Source organism: Mus caroli, unplaced genomic scaffold (assembly GCF_978045245.1).
Source record: "Mus caroli unplaced genomic scaffold, Mus_caroli_1 scaffold_3, whole genome shotgun sequence".
Taxonomy (NCBI): domain Eukaryota; kingdom Metazoa; phylum Chordata; class Mammalia; order Rodentia; family Muridae; genus Mus; species Mus caroli.
The window spans coordinates 127260108-127278879 of record NW_028227258.1 but is presented as its reverse complement, the minus strand read 5'-3'; the positions used below and the strand labels follow the sequence as shown (position 1 = coordinate 127278879).

At 47.0% G+C, this 18772-nt stretch overlaps 1 long non-coding RNA gene across 1 annotated transcript in view; it reads left to right on the top strand.

Annotated features, from left to right (window-relative positions):
- LOC110291962 (uncharacterized) overlaps positions 1-4739 on the top strand; it is a 39119-nt gene extending 34380 nt beyond the window's left edge. Inside the window, exons 4-5 of the long non-coding RNA XR_002377620.2 lie at positions 1692-1808; positions 4044-4739. This is a non-coding gene — a long non-coding RNA (uncharacterized LOC110291962). The remainder of the gene's footprint in view (positions 1-1691; positions 1809-4043) is intronic.
- Positions 4740-18772: the final 14033 nt, after the last annotated feature.

Below are 18772 nucleotides of genomic sequence, written 5' to 3'. Positions count from 1 at the left end.
AAGCCAGGACAATTTACAGACACAGGCATATAAAACGTGCCGGTGTCCCTCGTGGTGTTTACTCAAGCAACCAACAGGCCCTGTAACCAAGTGACTTCAAAGGTTCTGGGCTGGTTGGTTTACCGTGAGTCTGAGAACTGACGGAAGGCTCAGGTTTATGTGTATTCACACACTTTAATGGGAGAAAAATTCATACAGAGTGAATCGCTTAGTTGCTACGGGGAGATAGAAGGCTTTTTTGAAAATGCTCCTCTTTAAAGTCAAAGATAAATCACTCTCAAGGTGGAGTGGAAGCAGAAGGGGGAAGGAGCCCAGACCGTGGAGGCTGGGTTTCCCCAGACATTATTGCTGCTTGTGTGCCTACAGCCCAGAACAGCTGGTGAGTGTGGGAAACCGGAGAAAGGCCCCTTTCGCTTTAATCCAGCCCGCTGCTTTCCTGGGCCCGTTTGACTGTAATTCTGGGAGGCCGAGCGACAAAGGCTGTTGACTGATACGTGCAATTACCTCCTTTAATACTGCTCTCAACTGTCGGCCCTGACTGACAAAAGTGGATGAGGTTTAGTTAAGGTCTGAGAAAACGCTCCATTAATAAAAGCCATTCCCATCCCGATACAGCCACCCTCCCTCGGACCTTTTCATCTGTCTTCTAGAGAGATAAGGTCTGCTGGTGCAGAGTTAAGAAGGGGTGCTCAGCTTGGTCATTGGAGACACCACAGCCACCTCATAGAAATTCACCACGGCATATGTGGGCGACTTGTACCTGCAGTGCCGATGAGTTTGGAGCACTGGGCAGGATTTTCCCAAGAGCCAGAGGTGGTTTTAAAAAGTTGAATCGCTGTTTCTTGGTGTCTGTCCTCTATTGGTTTCTTGTAAGTAAAAAGGAGTAGGGGGCAGTTTTCTTCTGCCTGGTGTGCTTCTATAGACCTCGGGCCTCCATACCAGAGTCATTCCCATGTTGAACAAATGGTAGATGGAAACCTTTTCCCACCCAGACGGCAGTGGGCAGTCTGGGCAGATGCAGAAGCAGGAGCGAATGTAGTGAGAAGGTCGCCGCGACCCCCAGCTCCACCTGCCCACACTGACTGCAGACAAGGCCCCCGAATGACAAGTGTCCTTTGGAAAGCTGGGACAGACTCTGAGGGAAGATGTCGTAATAGAAAATGAGTGGCCTGCGGCTGGGACGCCACCCGGTATGACAAGCTTGCACTCCTGGCCTTCATGCACACAGACCAACTAGAGGCCAGTATATCACCACGACTTGGTAGCTGTGGCCAACAGACTCTCACAGGCTCCTTTGGCTGTGCCAGGTGGGAGCCAGCCAGGTCCGGAGGCTGTGGCTTATCCACAGACTCAGATGAAGGTAACACAGGACAGGAGAAAGACTCTCCCGCATGGAGCTCAATGGAGCTTGTCTCTGTCAGGCTCCCATGGTGCCACAGTCAGTTTTTATTGTGTAGCTTGCCACATGATGATGCCTTCATGCTTTTGCTGCAGCAACCCTGTGGCAAAAGTTCTTAGGGAGTCTGAACGCAGCTGCCAAGGGCCCCGAGGGGCTGAACTTGCTTTAGTTCCTCAGAGCCAGGATGCCCCACATGCTTTTCTCTCAGGTTTATGCAGATGCGGGGGTGGGGTGGGGACTGTCTTCTAGAGGAATGCTGCCTTCATCTTGTTCCCCCTTCTGCTCTCTGTAGGGGCCTTGGAGACTGATAACTGCACTGGAACTTTCCCGCTGCTCTGCGGGGTGTGCCACTTGGGAAGCCTGCATCTCCTAGCCTTGGGAGAGAACTGGGCAAAGTGTGGGGAGGGAGGTGAGTGTTCAGAGTGGGAGGGACATAGCCTGTGCAGGTCAGGGGTAGCACTCTGGAAGAGGAAGCAGGTCCCCTTGCCTGAAGTGTCCATATGTCAAGTTAAGGATCAGTGTTTCGTTTCAGAGAATGGGGTACTCGGAATCCTGGTAAGGGAGAAGCTTAGACATTGGCTTGTCCTTTACCAGGGTTTGGAAAGGCAGGAAAGAAGAGATGAGGCAGCTCAGCCCTATTTGAGACATAGCCACCCCCAAAGAAAGGGATGTCATGTGGAAGGCCACCAGAGGCTGCTTTGAGGGAGGTTGATGGCTTCTTCATGGAGTCATCTTTGTGACCAGTCTGTTGCAGCCTTTCCTATCGGTTTTCATTTTCCAAGTTCAGAACTTGTTATAGGCAGGAGGACTTCCAGACTAAAGGGTTCCCTACCTGGGCACTTCATGGCACAGAGAGACCATTGTGTTGTTCAGCAAGGGAGAGCTCTTAGGGAGCTAGGGTCCAGTGCTATAGACAGTGATGTCTGTGGGGGAGGGTGGGTGTCATGGCCTGCTGGTGTCATCAGACACATCAGTGGGCCATGGTGCTGCAATGTGGTTCAATATGAAGAGCAGACGTTGGGTACAGAGAGCAGTGATGAGGGGTCCACTTGCTGTCACTGTGACTTAGTGTGCCCCTCGTGTCACAGATAGCACACATAGCAAATGGGATCCATAGCAATGCTGTGACAATGCTGTGATCTGAGACAGGCTCAGCCACATTTGACCCAGAACTGAAATGTGGTCAGTTAGTTCCTTGCTGAGAACATCTGGTCAGATCAGTGAGAGTCTGCTATGCTTGCCCTGGAGATAGGCCTGCTGTGGATACCATGGTCCCATTCAGCTTCTGTAAGAACAGGGAACTTCTACCATGGGAGCAACATAGGGACAACCCTGTCTGTACCTCTTACCCCATTGCACACAGACCCAACGCCTTCTGTTTAAACAAAACAAAGGTGTTGACCCCACCTTCCCCAATAAGCAAATATCTCTAGGAGCAGGATTCAGTGCCCACACTTTCCCATTAAAAATTAAATGGCATTTATGCTCAAATTAAGACTTTACAGATAGTCTAGAAGAGAAAGTTTCTATATTTTGCCATTGACCTCCAGTGTTTCTTCCTAAAGGCATGTGCTCTCTCTCTCTCTCTCTCTCTGTGTCTGTGTTGTGTGTGTATCTGTGATGTATATATGTATATCTGTCATGTGTGTGTGTGTGATGTGTGTGTGTGATGTATATGTGTAGGCATAGAGGCAAATGGTTATAATTAAAAGCCAGGTAACAGCACTTGGTATTTTTGTTGATCACACACAAGCCCAGGTATCCCCCGGTGTCTGTTCCTCCCAGCCCTAGCATTGCTGGCGTTTGTGGCCACACCCAGCTTTTCATAAGGATGCTCAGATTCAGACTCAGACCCTCATGTGAGTTTTCACAGCAATATTCTTACCTCCTGAGCCATTGTGCCATCCCCATCTCTGAGTCTCCAATCTCAGAGGAGAAAATGGGGTATACTGTTGGACTTGGGCCCCCTGTTCTCTATCTGAGGGATGTGTCTTCTGTGAGATGCCAGAGTGGGGAGGGACAAGAAAGCTTGGGTACTGAACAGAAGCTGAGGTACCAGGTAGATGCCAGAGCCCAGGGTAGAGCTGAAAAAGCATGCTTAAAATAAGGCTGAGGACTGAAGGAAGACCAGTGGTCAGAGCTGCCCCGGGATGGGTAATGAGCTGTCCCCCCTGACTGGCTTGTAGAGGCTTCTGTTCTGGTGGACAGGATAAGCTGGCACTGGTGTTGGGAAGGCAGCATTTCTGAGTGTGTCAAGGGGACTTCCTGCAATGCTTTGAAAACAGCAGGCAGAACAACATCGCTTGCAGTGTGCACTGGGGCACAGGGCTGAATACACAGTAGGCATGCTCGCTGACCTGAGGGAGGCAGACAGGCTAAAATCAGGTGTACAGTATGAAGTGTTGATCCATGGCAGCGAAGGGCATGTTCTGAGAGAGGGTGGATTTGAACTAGGCATTCTTTGAGTTTCTTCTCAGACTCAACATTAGGACTTCTTTATCTAGAGTTGGAACTCTCCTAAACTTTGGGCCTCTAGATTCTGGAAAGGGGAACAAAGTGATCTGTCACAGATAGAATTTGGAGACCTGTAAGATTTTGTTGCCTTTGACTAATGTCTGCTCATAATATGACACCTGTTTTCTAGAGTCCTCATGGATCCACAGGAGAAGAGGTGACAGGCTGCATTCCTCTATGAGACAACACTTTCTCTTGGAGTCCCAGCCTCTGCTGAGTTAGAGGGCAGCATTGGGAGAGTCCCTCTGGGGACGCACAGGCACACCGGCATGCCTTCTTCAGCCACACATTTGTGAAGGCGAGTGTTTGAGAAAACCACCACATAGCTATCAGTTCACCCAGACTAGGATCCAGAGAGATTCTTTGCTGAATGGCTGCTTCTACAGAAGAAACCCCCATGAAATGTCTGAGCTTTAGATCTGCCAGCCCAGTACCATTTTTGATCTCTGATGGGCATGAGGGGTGAGTGTTAGCACTATGAGGAAAAAGTTGAGATTTTTGTCTTCTCCCTTCTGTTTCCTATCGGTTTCTCTCCCAGATGATGGCAGTGGTATCTGATCACCAAGCGTTTGTTTAGTACAGGGCTGAGCATCTCATTTTACAGATGGGCTGACTGAAGTACCAAGACATTCCTCATGGACTGGACATTGTAGAGCTCAGGGCTTCAGAGCGTTTTTGTATAATGCTTGTATTTCGTGTCTTCAAGGAATAGTCTGTGCTTTGGTGTATTCCCTTGCTGAATACAGTGACCCTACACCCCTCCCCAGATGCAAGCATGCACACACACACACACACACACACACACACACACACACACGGCCCTGTATGTTCCAAGGAACCACGTACTTATGTCCATCTCTCCACCTTGAACTCTAAGATTTCTTGGACATGAACCTTGCAGTCCAAATGCTAGGTCACATGTGCTCCACGTTGTCACTTGGCAGCATGCCTTCTTGCTTGGCCCAAAGGCCCAGATCCTCTTTTTTTTTTTTTTTTTTTTTCTTTTCCTTCAGACATTTCACAAATGCCACTGCTTCGAGATATTCCTGAAGTTCCAGAGTTTTATGTGACTTGTCAGTTTTGTTGTGCAATGGGAGGCAGGGCAGAACATCTTAAGCTTGATGATGGGCACAGTCCTGTGAACTGCTAAGGTGTGCTCACAGCCCTGAGAGCTAGCGCTCATGGGATGCTTCAGGTATAGCACAATGTCCGTGGCTAATCACGTCTTTCTAGTGAGCCCTTGGATTGCTGCTGCTGCTGTTGCTGCTGCTGCTGCTGAGATGCAAGCCAAGCTCTCCAAAAGAGAAGCCAAGGCCTTTTATTTTCTCTCATGCTGCTGTGTTGTTTTCTGATCATCAAGAATAGAAAAGAATCAGATCACCCTCCAAAGGGAAGGTTAAGATGATTCACCAAAATCAGGCTCCCAGGGTGAGAGGTTCATTGTGGGGCACTGTAAATAGAAGAGACTACACCTCTCTGAAGATGTGCTATGCTCTGTGGGGAGGCCGCTAGGAGCTCCCTGTTTATCCGGGCACAGGATCTCACTGTTTGGGTGTTCTTGCTGTGTATGTCACCTTGTGTCCTGGGGCTTCAGGTCCACAAGTCCTCTATAAGAGGAACGATCCTGCAGGCAGGGTCAGTGTCTGCTAAAGGTAAAGACATGACCCATTTGACCAAGTAAGCCCTACAAGAGGATATACAGGGGACCCCCTCCATGCCCAGGAATGTGCAAAGACTTTATAGGGACCCGAGGGGGTCTAGGCAGAGAGGAAGGGCCAGAAAGGAAAACTGTGGATGCAGAAGACAGAAATGTTTAGAAAAGAAAGGCTGGACACTGGGGATGTGCTAGGGGAGGTCCCATAAATGTACCAAGGAAATGAAGCCAAGGGTAGCATGTGGCTGGGTCCCCACTGTGTCCCATAGTGCTTCGGTCCACCCACCACAGAGTCAGACCCCTGCCTTTGGATGCACTCCCTTGTCTCTGAGACTAAAGTTGGAGGCCCAGGAGACCTTTCCTTTTCATTAGACATTTTAGGTGCAGGCCCTGAAGCCTGTGTGGGCATTCCCACGTGATATCAGTCTTCCCGGAAGTGCCATTTCTGCTGGTCCATTCCCACCCTGGTCACCCAGTTTTGTCCCTCTTCCTTCATGTTTCAAGGCCTCCCCAACGAGGGAGAACATTCTCTTGCCTCCTAATGCTAGCTAGCATACAGTAAGCATTCAGTACATTCTGATGGTGGAGTGTCTCCAGTCTAGCATTCATGTGTTTTTCAGGCAGTGAAGAGTCAGAGGAGGATGTCTACAGCAGACAATTCTCCTGATTGTGTTTTTAAGGCTCGATTCAGGTTTAAGAACATGGGATGGGCTGAATGTTTACCGTGGTGTTCAGCTCTGCAGCCCGCAGCCTCCGGGGTCTGCCTGTCCCGGTACTGTATTTTCTCCCTTCGCCACGTTATTCCCCTTGGGAGTTTTGCTCTCCATAGCAAGATAGATAGAGTATGTGACTGGCATTGTCCAACAAGTCATCACAACTCTAGTGAACTTGTTGACGCTACCACACTACACATCAGCTAATTTTCAGAAAGGGTGAGTCTGAGCCTGAATGAATAAGGCATTGCTGAAGTTGTCGGGCCCAGGTTATCAGCCTTATCTATGTATATTCCACATCTTTTGTGTCTGCCCACTCATTTGAGCTGCTGCCACAGCCGCATGTATTTCCAGGATGAGATTGAAGCAGGGTGTGTGTGACTATGGAAAGGGATAGGAAAGAGGCAGAGGAGCAACAGACGCGCAGTACAGACAACTGCATGGAGCCCCGGCCACACAGTGTTAAGAGCAGAGAGCTTCAGTAGAGCTGATTCAGCACATGGGAGCCATGGTCCGAGTCCTTGTTTCACAGTTCCCTTTGAAGAGTGCGGGTCACTGAAGACCAGTCCAACACTGATGCCGTGTGGTGCAGTGGGCATACAGTTCCTCCAGGCCTTAGCATCTGTGCATCTTAGAGCTGAGCTTTCCGACTAGATTCCTTTACTCTCCAAACACAATAGGACACATCTTCATCTTTGTTCATTTCTTTTGTTGACGTGAACACAAGGGTGCACCCAAAGCCCTAAATCATTTTCAGTGGTGCACTCTGAAAGCGGTACTTCCATTTTAGACTCTGAAAGCCATTTAGAAACCATTCCCACTGGACAACGCGCCCACTCACATCAAGATACAAAGTATCTGCACTGCAGGAGGGGTGGTGGCGGTAAGGGGGAGAGTATTGTGTCATTCACTGCTTCTGACAGAGTGAGCCAGAGGCATAGGTTGGTCCTGACACTGCTGCCCACAAGAAGTTCACAGTCTAGTGCAGTTGACAGGTGTGCTGCAGTCGCATCAAACAGAGGTGTATTTGACAAATTCTTCACCGGGGGAGGTCAGAGCACGTGCACTTCAATGGAGCATAGTGGATGAATGGTGCTGTTTCTTGAAGTCGGAGTAGACAGTTGAGGAGTGGGCATACTAGGGAGGTAGGGCTAAGCATATCATTATGGACAGGAAACAGCTGAAATGAGAAAGCTGTATATGCCAATAGAGTCTATTAGTTTAGGCTCTGGATGTGTTAGTAGGCATCCAGCTGCAAGGACAGGAACCAAGACTCATCTGGCTTAAACACACGAGTGTGCTCCAAGGGGGCCAGTAACAGATTTCAGCGGCTCAGCTCTGTCACTGAGGACCTAGTGTTGTCCAGTGTTTTAATGGTCCTGGTCTCCAGTAGTTTCTCTTCTCAATAGTTTGTGCTGGGGTCATAAAGCAAACATGAGACACTCGACTGTTTGCTTCGTTAGGATCATTTCCCTTACTAAGGAAAGCCTTTAAGAAACCTGACACCAGTCAAGACTCACCTTCAGGCCTCAGGGATGGAGGTACGTGCTATATCCCACTCCCTGGAAGGGGCGCACACCCATCATGTCCCAGCCTTTGGGTTGATGCCTAGGATGTGTGGGCCTGTTTCTTCTGAACTCTTGTCCAGGTAGAGAGTGCTAGAACAGAAGCAGGCCTCTGACAGAAAGCAGGAATCAGGCACTGTGGGCTTCTGAGTAAACTGTTTGCTGGGGTAGACAGACACTCTTATAGAGAGCTGAGCCACAGGGGCTTGTCCTGTCAAAAGAAAACACCCTATTGGCTATGTAGAGCTTGGTTTTGTGAGTCAAGCTGGAAACAAATGGTGTCATAAGAACTTAAGCATCCTCAGGGACTGCTGGTTCTCTACTATTATAAAGCCACATATTTCTTGGCGAATGGGGACACTTTAGGGCAGGGAGGGAACCAGAGAAGAGTAGGGCTTTCCCATCTGCATTTCCAAGACCCTCCTCATGGACTGTGGCAAGCTCAGACTTCTTGGGGTCTGTGTGGGGGAACCATGCAGTCAGACTGTGGTGAAGAGAATGTTAGGTGGAGCTGGGCGTGCCTCTGGAAGCTGGATGCTCAAGACTCTCATTTTCACAAAGGAGGAAATGGGACCCAGACATTTGGGATGGGCCACTGAGCCCGGGCTTGCTCTTGCTCCTCAGGTGGGTACCCAGGTCTCTGTGGTGAGTGCTCGAGTGGTCCCCAGGATCTCCTCTCTCTTCCTGGACACAAACTGTATTGTTGAGCTTAAGAGAAAATTTGAACATTAAAATGCAAGCAATGAGCACAATGCTTTAGCTCCTTGGGTTGTAGTGTGAAGGGAGGTCTTTTCCTCTTTCCCTTTGAATCAGGCTTTTAAGAGGAAGAGGTCTGAAACCTTCAGGACATGGGGTACAGGAGGAGAGAGGAGGTAGTCTTCTTCATTTTAAAATGTCTCTTCCTCCTCATCTTTTTCTCCTCCTCCATCTTCTCCTCCTTCTTTTTCTTCTTCTTCTTCTTCTGTTTTGATTTTTGGGTTCTCTGAGGACTCCAAGGCAGAGACGACTCCTATTTAGGCAGAGACCACTGAGCGCAAACAAGGGGCAGCTGTAGTGTATTGTTCTGAGAGAGATTCTCTTGGTACATTTGTCTTTATATGTTATGCTTCCCTTTACAGTGACCCTTCACTCCTTCCCTGGCCGCCTATGGGCTGCTTTGCTATCCCATGACTAGGCATATAGCATGTGAATGGAGCCCTGACAACTTGCCTTTTTTTTTGTTTGTTTTGTTTTTTTTTTTTGGTTTTTTCGAGACAGGGTTTCTCTGTATAGCCCTGGCTGTCCTGGAACTCACTTTGTAGACCAGGCTGGCCTCGAACTCAGAAATCCGCCTGCCTCTGCCTCCCGAGTGCTGGGATTAAAGGCGTGCGCCACCACGCCCGGCGACAACTTGCCTTTGTAGACAGAGCACTCAGTTCTTGGAACCGAGGGCAACAAATAAGTGAATAAGCAAAATAGAAGACTGTTGGTAACCACGGGGGGTGAGGCCTGACCACTAAGTACCATATGAAATCACCCCAAATCTCTTTATTTCAACTTGGCTTTCAACAATATTCTTTACATATATATTTGTCTTAGTTGGGGTTTCTATTCCTGCACAAACATCATGACCAAGAAGCAAGTTGGGGAGGAAAGTTTACGTTTACACATTGCTGTTCATCACCAAAGGAAGTCAGGACTGGAACTCAAGCAGGTCAGAAAGCAGGAGCTGATGCAGAGGCCATGGAGGGATGTTCTTTACTGGCTTGCCTCCCTGGCTTGCTCAGCCTACTCTCTTATAGAACCCAGGACTACCAGCCCAGGGATGGTCCCACCCACAAGGGGCCTTTCCCCCTTGATCACTAATTGAGAAAATGCCTTACAGCTGGATCTCATGGAGGCATTTCCTTAACTGAAGCTCCTTTCTCTGTGATAACTTCAGCTGTGTCAAGTTGACACACAAAAGCTTGTGTGTGTATTTTTCTGGTATGTTAGTCATCATAAAGCTATTAATGCTGTGTGCAGAAGGTGTGAGGAAGAAGAACTAATAAGTATGTATGGATGAGACCATCCTTGCTATGGCCTCATAGGCGATCTGTTTCCATAGGACAGTGAAAAGAGAAAGGTTGTATATGCACACACATGTATGTCTGTCTCTGTGAGACTATTTTAGCCTGGGAGAGAAACGTGGCAATTATATGGAATGAGTATTGGTACTAGGAATAATGGAGTGTGAGCCGCTGATGTGGGCCTGGCTAGGAGGAGCTGGAGGCAGAGATGGGAGGAGACAGAAACAAGAATGGCAAAACCAATGGAATGCAATACTTAAAGGCAGTAACCAGGCAACTCAGCAGTTAGGCACTGCTGGCTGCTCTTGCAGAGGACTGGTGTGTGGTTCCCCTCACCCATATGGCAGATCTCAACCATCTGTTACTCCAGTTCCAGGGCATCTCATCCCCTCCTCCTCAGGCACTGCACAAATGTGGTCCACGGCATACATCAGCCAAAACACCCACATGGATAACCGAAACAGTAAACAAAAGAAAACAAAACCAAGATGGGGACTGGTCCTTGTGTTGCTAAGAGATGCTGATCTTGGCTGTTCGGCTATACAGCGTCACCCAGGAGCCTTGAGCAAGGGTATGCTATAGTTCCTTAAATTGAAGGCGCTGGCTCCCTGGAACCGCCGACCCCTTTCATTTTCTTCTCACCTTTGTCATTTCTCATCCACTGCTTGTATTCGCCTGCCATCTTCATGTCAGTAATGGCTGAATTATAATTGAAAGTGTGTATATAATGTGCATAATTATATACACAATTATAGTAAGGTTAGTTTGAAATTACACAGTTTATTGTGAAGAATAAATATCCACCTGAGAAACTATTTCCATCTTGTGATGTAAAGGGATGCCTCTGTTCTGGGGAGAGAACTTTGAACAAGTCAGTGTCAGCTGACATTTTACATTCACAGCTTACGGACCCTTCCCAAAAGAAGGACTGCTTCTCTGGTTCTCCAGAACATAGATTTGGTTCTTTATGTTGGGGGATAAATGTAAAGCGGTCCCTCCAGCCCCTCCAGTGGGGACAGGAAACTAGTATCACATGTTAAGTACCCACCATGGTCCAGGTACTGTTATCACAGGAGAATATAGTAAGTACCGTTTTGTGACCATTTCACAGAGCAAGAAACTGAGGTGTAAGAACAGTATGCCCACAAGCCAATCTCCCCTGGATAATCCCTCATTGAGGCTTTCTTGCCAGCTGATTCTAGATTGTGTCAAATTGACAAAACCACCACAACCCACTACTTTCCAGAATGCTCTTTCTTAAAGCCATACTACTACTACTGCTATGTTGGGGCAGTGAGCAGTAGAGATTTGTGTGTTCAAAGTGCAAAAGTACTAAGAAAGCGAGGGTAATTAGAGGTCTTGATGTAAACAGACTATCTTAGTTAGGGTTTCAATTGCTGTGAAGAGACACCGTTACCAAGGCAAGTCTTATAAAGGTCAACATGTAATTGGGGCTGGCTTACAGGTTCAGAGGTTCAGTCCATTATCGTCATGGCAGGAAGCATGGCAGTGTGCAGGCAGACCTGGTGCTGAAGGAGCCAAGAATTCTTCCTCTTGAATTTTCCACTGGCAGCAGGAGATACTGTGTTCCACACTGGGTGGAACTTGAACGTGAGACCTCAAAAGCTCACCTCCACAGTGCCACACCTCCTCCAACAAGGCCACACATCCTAATAGTGCTACTTCCCATGGGCCAAACATTCAAACTCACAAGTCTGTAGAGGCTAAACCTATGCAAACACCACACAGACTAAACTTAGTTTCCCAAGGATAGTATCTTTTTTGTGCAGTAGCAAAAATTAGAAAACATTTTCAGCTGAAAGGAACAGTCATGCCCTATGGTCTATAATTAAAAATAAAAAGGAAGCAATGGTCTACACAGTTCTGGGACAGACAGGGCTCTGTGAAGGGAGTCTGTCTCTCAAGATCCCCCACCTCTCCCCCCACCCCACTACCCCAAAAAAGGCAAGGTGGACTTTCTTTCTGGTTTGGGTTCTCCACCAAGCTTGATCTCCCACGAGCAAAAAGTTCTTCTTGGAAGCACGCCCTCTGATATATAGGTGTTCTCTGAGTTCCTCTGATATATAGGTGTTCTCTGAGTTCCTCTGATATATAGGTGTTCTCTGAGTTCCTCTGATATGTAGGTGTTCTCTGAGTTCCTCTGAGTCCCTCTGATATATAGGTGTTCTCTGAGTTCCTCTGAGTCCCTCTGATATATAGGTGTTCTCTGAGTTCCTCTGATATATAGGTGTTCTCTGAGTTCCTCTGAGTCCCTCTGATATATAGGTGTTCTCTGAGTTCCTCTGATATATAGGTGTTCTCTGAGTTCCTCTGAGTCCCTCTGATATATAGGTGTTCTCTGAGTTCCTCTGAGTCCCTCTGATATATAGGTGTTCTCTGAGTTCCTGGACTGTGGTCCTGGAAACTCTTGGTTGTATTAGTGACTAATGGGTAATGTTGACTTCCACCGTTTCGGCAGGACGAAACAGAAGGCTGATTATTTCTGCTAAGTCAAGCAGGAAATTTAACCACCCTTTGATCTCTCCCTGCAAAGGAAACCACACAGTACAGGACCTTATCACAATTTTATTACCAAATGTAGGATAAATTTGATGCTTATTTCATTGTAGTCTGATATTTGACATTACTGTGGATGTGGCCACAATTCTGTTTTACTGGAGATGATTCACAATGTATTCAAAATTTGGGTTGGGGGCCGGAGAGATGGATCAACACTTAAGAGCACTATTTGTTCTTCCAGAGGACCCAGGCTCAATTCCCAGCACCCACATAGTGACCCACAACTGTAACTCTAGTTCCAGCAGAGATGACACCCTATTCTGGTCTCTGCATGGACCAGGCACACAAGTTGTGCTCACACGTGCAGGCAAAACATTCATACACATAAAAACCCCAAATATTTATCTGGGCATGTTGATAAATTTAAACTAAGCACTCAAGGGGCAGAGACAGATCTCGAGTTCATAGCCAGCCTGGTCTACATATCTAGTTCCAGGCCAACCTAGGATTGCACAGTAAGACCCTGGGATTGCCACGGGTGGACCAGAAAAGTATAACAGTATGAGAGGTGACAGAGAGAGAGAGAGCAAACACCATCCCAAATCAACCAACCAAAGAATGAATACACAGGTCCTGCCCAGGTAGCCACATCATCAAAAGTACTGGTCTCCATCTTCCAGGGTGCATAACCTTGCTACCCCACTTCTGAAGCTCCCTGGGCTTTGGAGAGGGAATCATTTTTGGTTGTATACTCAGCACTCTGACCCATAATGACTCTGTATTGAGTAGTCACACAGACACAACAGACACATAGTCTTCTCCGTTGAAGGTTGATAGAAGCCCGAGTCTAAGGGCATCCATAAACATTTGGAAGGCAGTTTGACTACATGTCTATTCAACAAAAATCCACTAATACATTAAAATACATTAATACATAATACATAAAAATATGCTAATGCAAAGATAAAGCAATACGTTTTCTCATTAAGACCTGCATCTCTCCAGCCATAAGCTTTGGCCCAGTTATATAGTGTCAGACATAAATTCCTTCCCATGGAGCAGGCCTCAAATTCAACCAGAAAGTGATAGTTTTCCCATCAAACAGTCTTGCCAAGTTGCGACTGTGACCATATCTTGCCTGGAAGGTCAGTATTTGTCTTGGTTATTTCCCTATTGTGGCAAGATACCATGACCAAGGCCACTTATAAAAGCAAGCCTTTAATCGGGGGCTTGCCTATCATCTTAGAGGGCAAGTCCATGGCCAGCATGTTGGAAAGCATGGTGGCAGGCAGGAGGCTCGGCACTTGAGCAGTAGCTGAGAGCTTACATCTTGATCCATAAATTGGAGGCAGAGAGCAAGAGAGACTGGCCCTTGCGTCTCAACCCCCCAGTGATACACCCCTCCTTCAACAAAGCCACAGTATCTAATCCTTTCTAAACAGTTCACCAACTGGGGACCAGACATTCAAATACACAAGAGCCATTCTCATTAAACTCCCCACAGTTATTGTAGCACTCGGGGTGCATAACCCAGTAAGACAGCTAATGACATTTTTCACCAGCAGGCTGCACAGGGCTTTCCCACACTGTGAAATCTGGCTAGTAGGGAGTAGAATTCCAGCTCCGGTCTAGCTCCATTTTTCTGTGTGTGGTGTCTTCAGCATCTGGTGGGCATCCAGGAGCAACGGCAACAGCCTGCACTGCTTGGAAGACATCTGGGACTGCCCTGGGCAGTCTTTACAAGTGATAAATGTGGAGTATGTGTTAAAATCGCATAGGTGTTTTAATGTTTCTAGTGGTGCTGGAGACACAGCGAATGCAGAGTGGCTAGAGCAGGCCACAACAAAGCTCTTCCTCCGCAGAGCCTCAGCTGTTGAGTGAGCAATGTTTGTCATCAGAGTTATGACCATATCTCGGGATTTGTTTCTAGCATTTTTGTTTTATCGTTTACAATAAAACAAAAGAGGACCCCCTCCAGTGTCTCTGTATTTGAAAAGCTTAGATTTGCAACAGCAGGTTTTCCCGCAATAGTGACTGGAGCAGGACCCTCCCCGACAGCTTGAGTTATTTATGTTCTTTAAAACAGAGGCAGTGGTGGTGAAGGTTTCCCACACTGGTCATGGTGCCACGGCTTCTCTCCTGTGTGTTGGTGCTGGTGTGTGCTGCTGCCTGCTGACTAAGGCTCTTCTATGTTCCCAGAGCTGCTCTCTCTTGAGTGGAGATGCTCGAGTTAGCTGGGTCTGGTGTACTGACCAGGGCTTCTCACACTCGGTGCCCTGATCAGGGTTTCTCCCTGGTGTGCATTTCCATGATGGTCTTTCCTCACCAAGAAATAAACAAAGTCTTGTTGATCTCAGATGCAAGTTTCAGAGCATTCGGCCCTCAAGCCCGGAGACAACCATCAGATACTCATGGATGTGGCTGATGAGGGAACATCTGCTATGCTCAGAAATGAGTGCATGCACATTCCAGGCTCAGAGCGTTAAGGATGTGATGGTGGTGTTGGCAAAGCTTCACAAACACTTCTTCCTCCACACATCTCTGCCTGAATTCCCTTTCTGTTTCACACAGAACTTCCGGCTCTAAGTCCTGCAGCATACCTTCCTGTCCAGAGTACTCCATCTTTGTTTTGTGACATAGGCAAAGTCAGAAATTCACTTTGTCCTGGGATGGTTAGCAAAGCAACAAGCTTATCTCAGATCATGGTCTAGGCCAGTACTAGAGCCTTGAACGTATTGTACAGAGGAAGACAACAATTTAAGCCTTGTTAGCTTTAGGATAAGTGTGGCCTGTGATTATTCATACTCCCAACACAAGAGTCAACAACTTCCCATCGCATGTAGGGGATGCTTCAACACACTGAATAAGACCATAGCTATACACAAACTCTACACAATTCTAAAATAAACCACCTATCTAGACTTTAACAAAAAATATTTTCAAAACAATGTCTGTGCATTGATCTAAAGGAGTTTATTGTGCATGTAGGAAGGTGTGTGTGTGTCCTAGAAATCACTGTGTGCACTAAATTGTCTTTTCGGGAAGGGAGACTTCTGGCTTGTTCTCTGAGCATCTTCCACGCTCACCTCTGAGAAACCCCCACATCATCTACGTCTTCCAATCTTACCTTCCACACCTCAGTTATGGAAAAACCACTGTGGCCACAGCCTCCCATCTCATCTTTTAGCTCCTCCACCCTTCTCAGTCCACAGTTAGAGCCTGGCTCCTTCACTTGTGACTCTGAGCAGAAATTAACTCAAGTTGTTAGAGGAGGAAGAACTAAATTGTAGCAGGAAAAAAAAATAGGCTGTCAAAAAATCAAAGAAGGAGGAGGGTGTTCTAATTTTGGGCACTGCAAATACTCTGTGCCTTGAAGTTTCTTGGTGCCTGAATACTCCATGGCCTCGTGGCCTTCGCTCCAGGCCCCTGAGATTAATCAGCTTTGAAGGAAGGTAGACCATCTTCAAACAACAAAACAGGAAATAGGACACCCCAAATCTGGGGACAGTTGCTGTGAGACTGGGGCCTGACAGCACATTTCGAATTTTCTAAGGTCAGGGAAGAAATGTTTCTATTCAGGGATTCTTTGGTAATGAGAGAGAAAGCTGCTTGTGTCAAATGGAGGAGGAGATAAAGTCAATAGCAATTCTTTGCTTACATTAATGGGTAAGATATATGGACTCAGAGTCAAGGCTCATCAAAAAGTGGCTTTTAGAGGGGGACAATATTTTTCTAAAGTTGTGGCCTTGGGGAGAGATGAAGGGGAGAAGTTTTGGCTTTGTTTCAAAGGGTCAACCCTTCCTGTTTCACATATGGGGCAGTTGTTTCAAAGACCAAACTTGTTGGTGAACGAGGCTTTGACTGCAGTGTTGTATTTGTGAGGACTTTGCTGTCTAGATGCTGAGAACACGATCATTAAAATGAAAATGTTTTGGCTTCAGCCCTTGGGTTAGCAGAGGGAGATTTTTCATCCTTTCTGCCATCCGTGTCTCGGGTTTAAGGTGGGTGTTCAGCCTGAGCCCACTTGGTTCCTAAATTTTCAGGCTCCATGTCCATAACTCATCTTCAGGACAGTGGTCTGTGATGTCATGTAATGGGATTGCTCCTTCCTCTCACCTCCCACATTGGCCCCAAGCCCAAAAAGAAAACCTAGCATGGTGCAAGGCAGGGGCTTGTCCAGGGAAGACAGGATTCTCGGCTTGGTGGCTGTTGCTGCTCTTCTTCTCCTCCTGCTCCTCCTCTTTTTCCTCTTCCTCCAATTCTAGACCTAGACTAAGTATATGTTTACAGTCTCCCGCACCCTTCAAGCTGAGCCGTTGGCTATACCTACTGCCTCTATCTTCAGTTTTCATGTACTTTTAAAAAATCTGAAAGGAAACTGGCAACATGAGCTCCCCTCATGAAACTACCCTTCATTATAGCTCCGGCCAGCTTGTGATGGCCTTGCTCTGTGAAAGTTCTAAGTTTGGGGAAAGGAAACAAGATTCTTACATCAGAATAGAAGCTGAGCTCGAAGGAACCCAGAGCAACACATTCCCCAGTTGGGCGGGATCACAATCACAAGGGAAGCCTGCAGGCCCCACCCACAATGGAATGCACAGTGTACAGAGTGGGAAGAACACAGGCCTTTGAATCTGACGGAACCTCGCTCTCATTATTTAGGGGCTGCCACATTTTGGAGATGTTGATTAACCAGTTGCTCCCATATTTTAGTGGATATTAGCCCCTCACTCTCAGGGCTGTAAGATGTACAGATCCAGGACTCTGGGACTAATATTTCTAATTTATCCTTGGATGGGGGTGGTGGTGGTGGTGTATGTGTGTGTGTGTGAAAAGTGCATTTCTCCTTTCCCTTTTAATGGGTGCTAATGTCACGTTGTTCTAGGGTTATTGTAACAATTATGCTCTATTGGTATTGAGTACTCACGATATGCCTGCCAGGTAAGATGTTATATGATTTCCAATGATCAGTTCATTCAGGAACATAGCAAGAAAGGATCTGCTGTGCCAAAAAGAGTGGAGATAGAATTTGGATATAGGTAGTCTTGGTTCTCTTTCTCTGTCTCCCCCCTCTGTCTCTGTCTCTATCTCTGTCTCTGTCTCTCCCTGTCTGGTATTGGTGCATATTCATGTATATCAGATGGAAATGTGCCTGGCAGGGCATCGGTATGGGTTAGAGGTCACCTTGGGTGTAGGTTTCCATCACGTTTGGTTCTCTTAGTTGTTTGTTATTGCGTATTCCAGATGACCTTTGAACTTCCAGGAATTCTCTTGCCTCTGGAATTCTCCTGTCTCACACTAGGAACAATGGGATTAGAGCTTTGGGCTAGCACGCCTGCCTTTACATGGATTCGGAGGGTACTTTATCGACTGAGACACCTCCCCAGAGCCCCACAGATAGTTTTTCAGTGTTTTCTGTCAAATGCCTCCAGGCTGATGGTTTCTGGGGACTCTTTCTTTCCTCTGCCCAAAGGCAGTATTGAGGATGGGACAGCCATGGAACAGGCAGGGTGGAATGACACAGTGTACATTCAGGGCCATGCATGTCTCGGCTCACCACCAATTTCTCCAGAAGAAACCAGTGCATGGTTCGACACGATTTCTCATAGCTCAGCTCCAAAGCAAGTGAGGTCTTGTCCACGCTCCCACGGGGCTCTGGCCAACCAGAGGAAACGTCTACATCTAAGTTTTGGATTGCATCAGAACTTGAAATCACAAGGGGGCAAATGTAGCCCCCTTTCCTCAGAATACTAAGACAACAAGAAAGAGAAAGGAGAAGAGGAGAAAGGTAAGGAAACCCAGTCGATAGCTGAGCCATTTTGCCATAACAAAAGTCTGTGGCAAGCTGGACGTGGAAGCCCTGGGGCACAATTGTATCAGATCACCCTCAATTTCTCCGGAAGAAACCAGAGCCCTTCTGCTTATATATAGCCTAACCCTCAACTAGTTTCAAATCAACCTTGAGTTAAATAACCTCCTGTCTCAGTGCCTTACCATGTGTGGTTACGGACAAAAATAATCCATTTAAAGAGAAGGTTCTGTGATTGGAAATAATGTCTTATACTCACATAAGGTTTTCTTTTTCTTTTCTTTTTCTTTGAGACAGAGTCTCTTTACATGACCTGACTGTTCAGGAACTCTGTATGTAGAGTGGGCTGGCTTCAAACTCACAGAAATCCATCTGTCTCTGCCTCTCGAATACTGAGATTAAAGGTGAGTGCCACCATGCCTGGCTCCAAATAGGGCTTTCTGCTTAGTCTTTCTGATCATTTTCATTTGTGTCAATGTCCTGGGGGACATTACTCATACAATTTGAGCAAATACAGTGAAATTTTTATAAACTTCTGATTCGTAGAAAG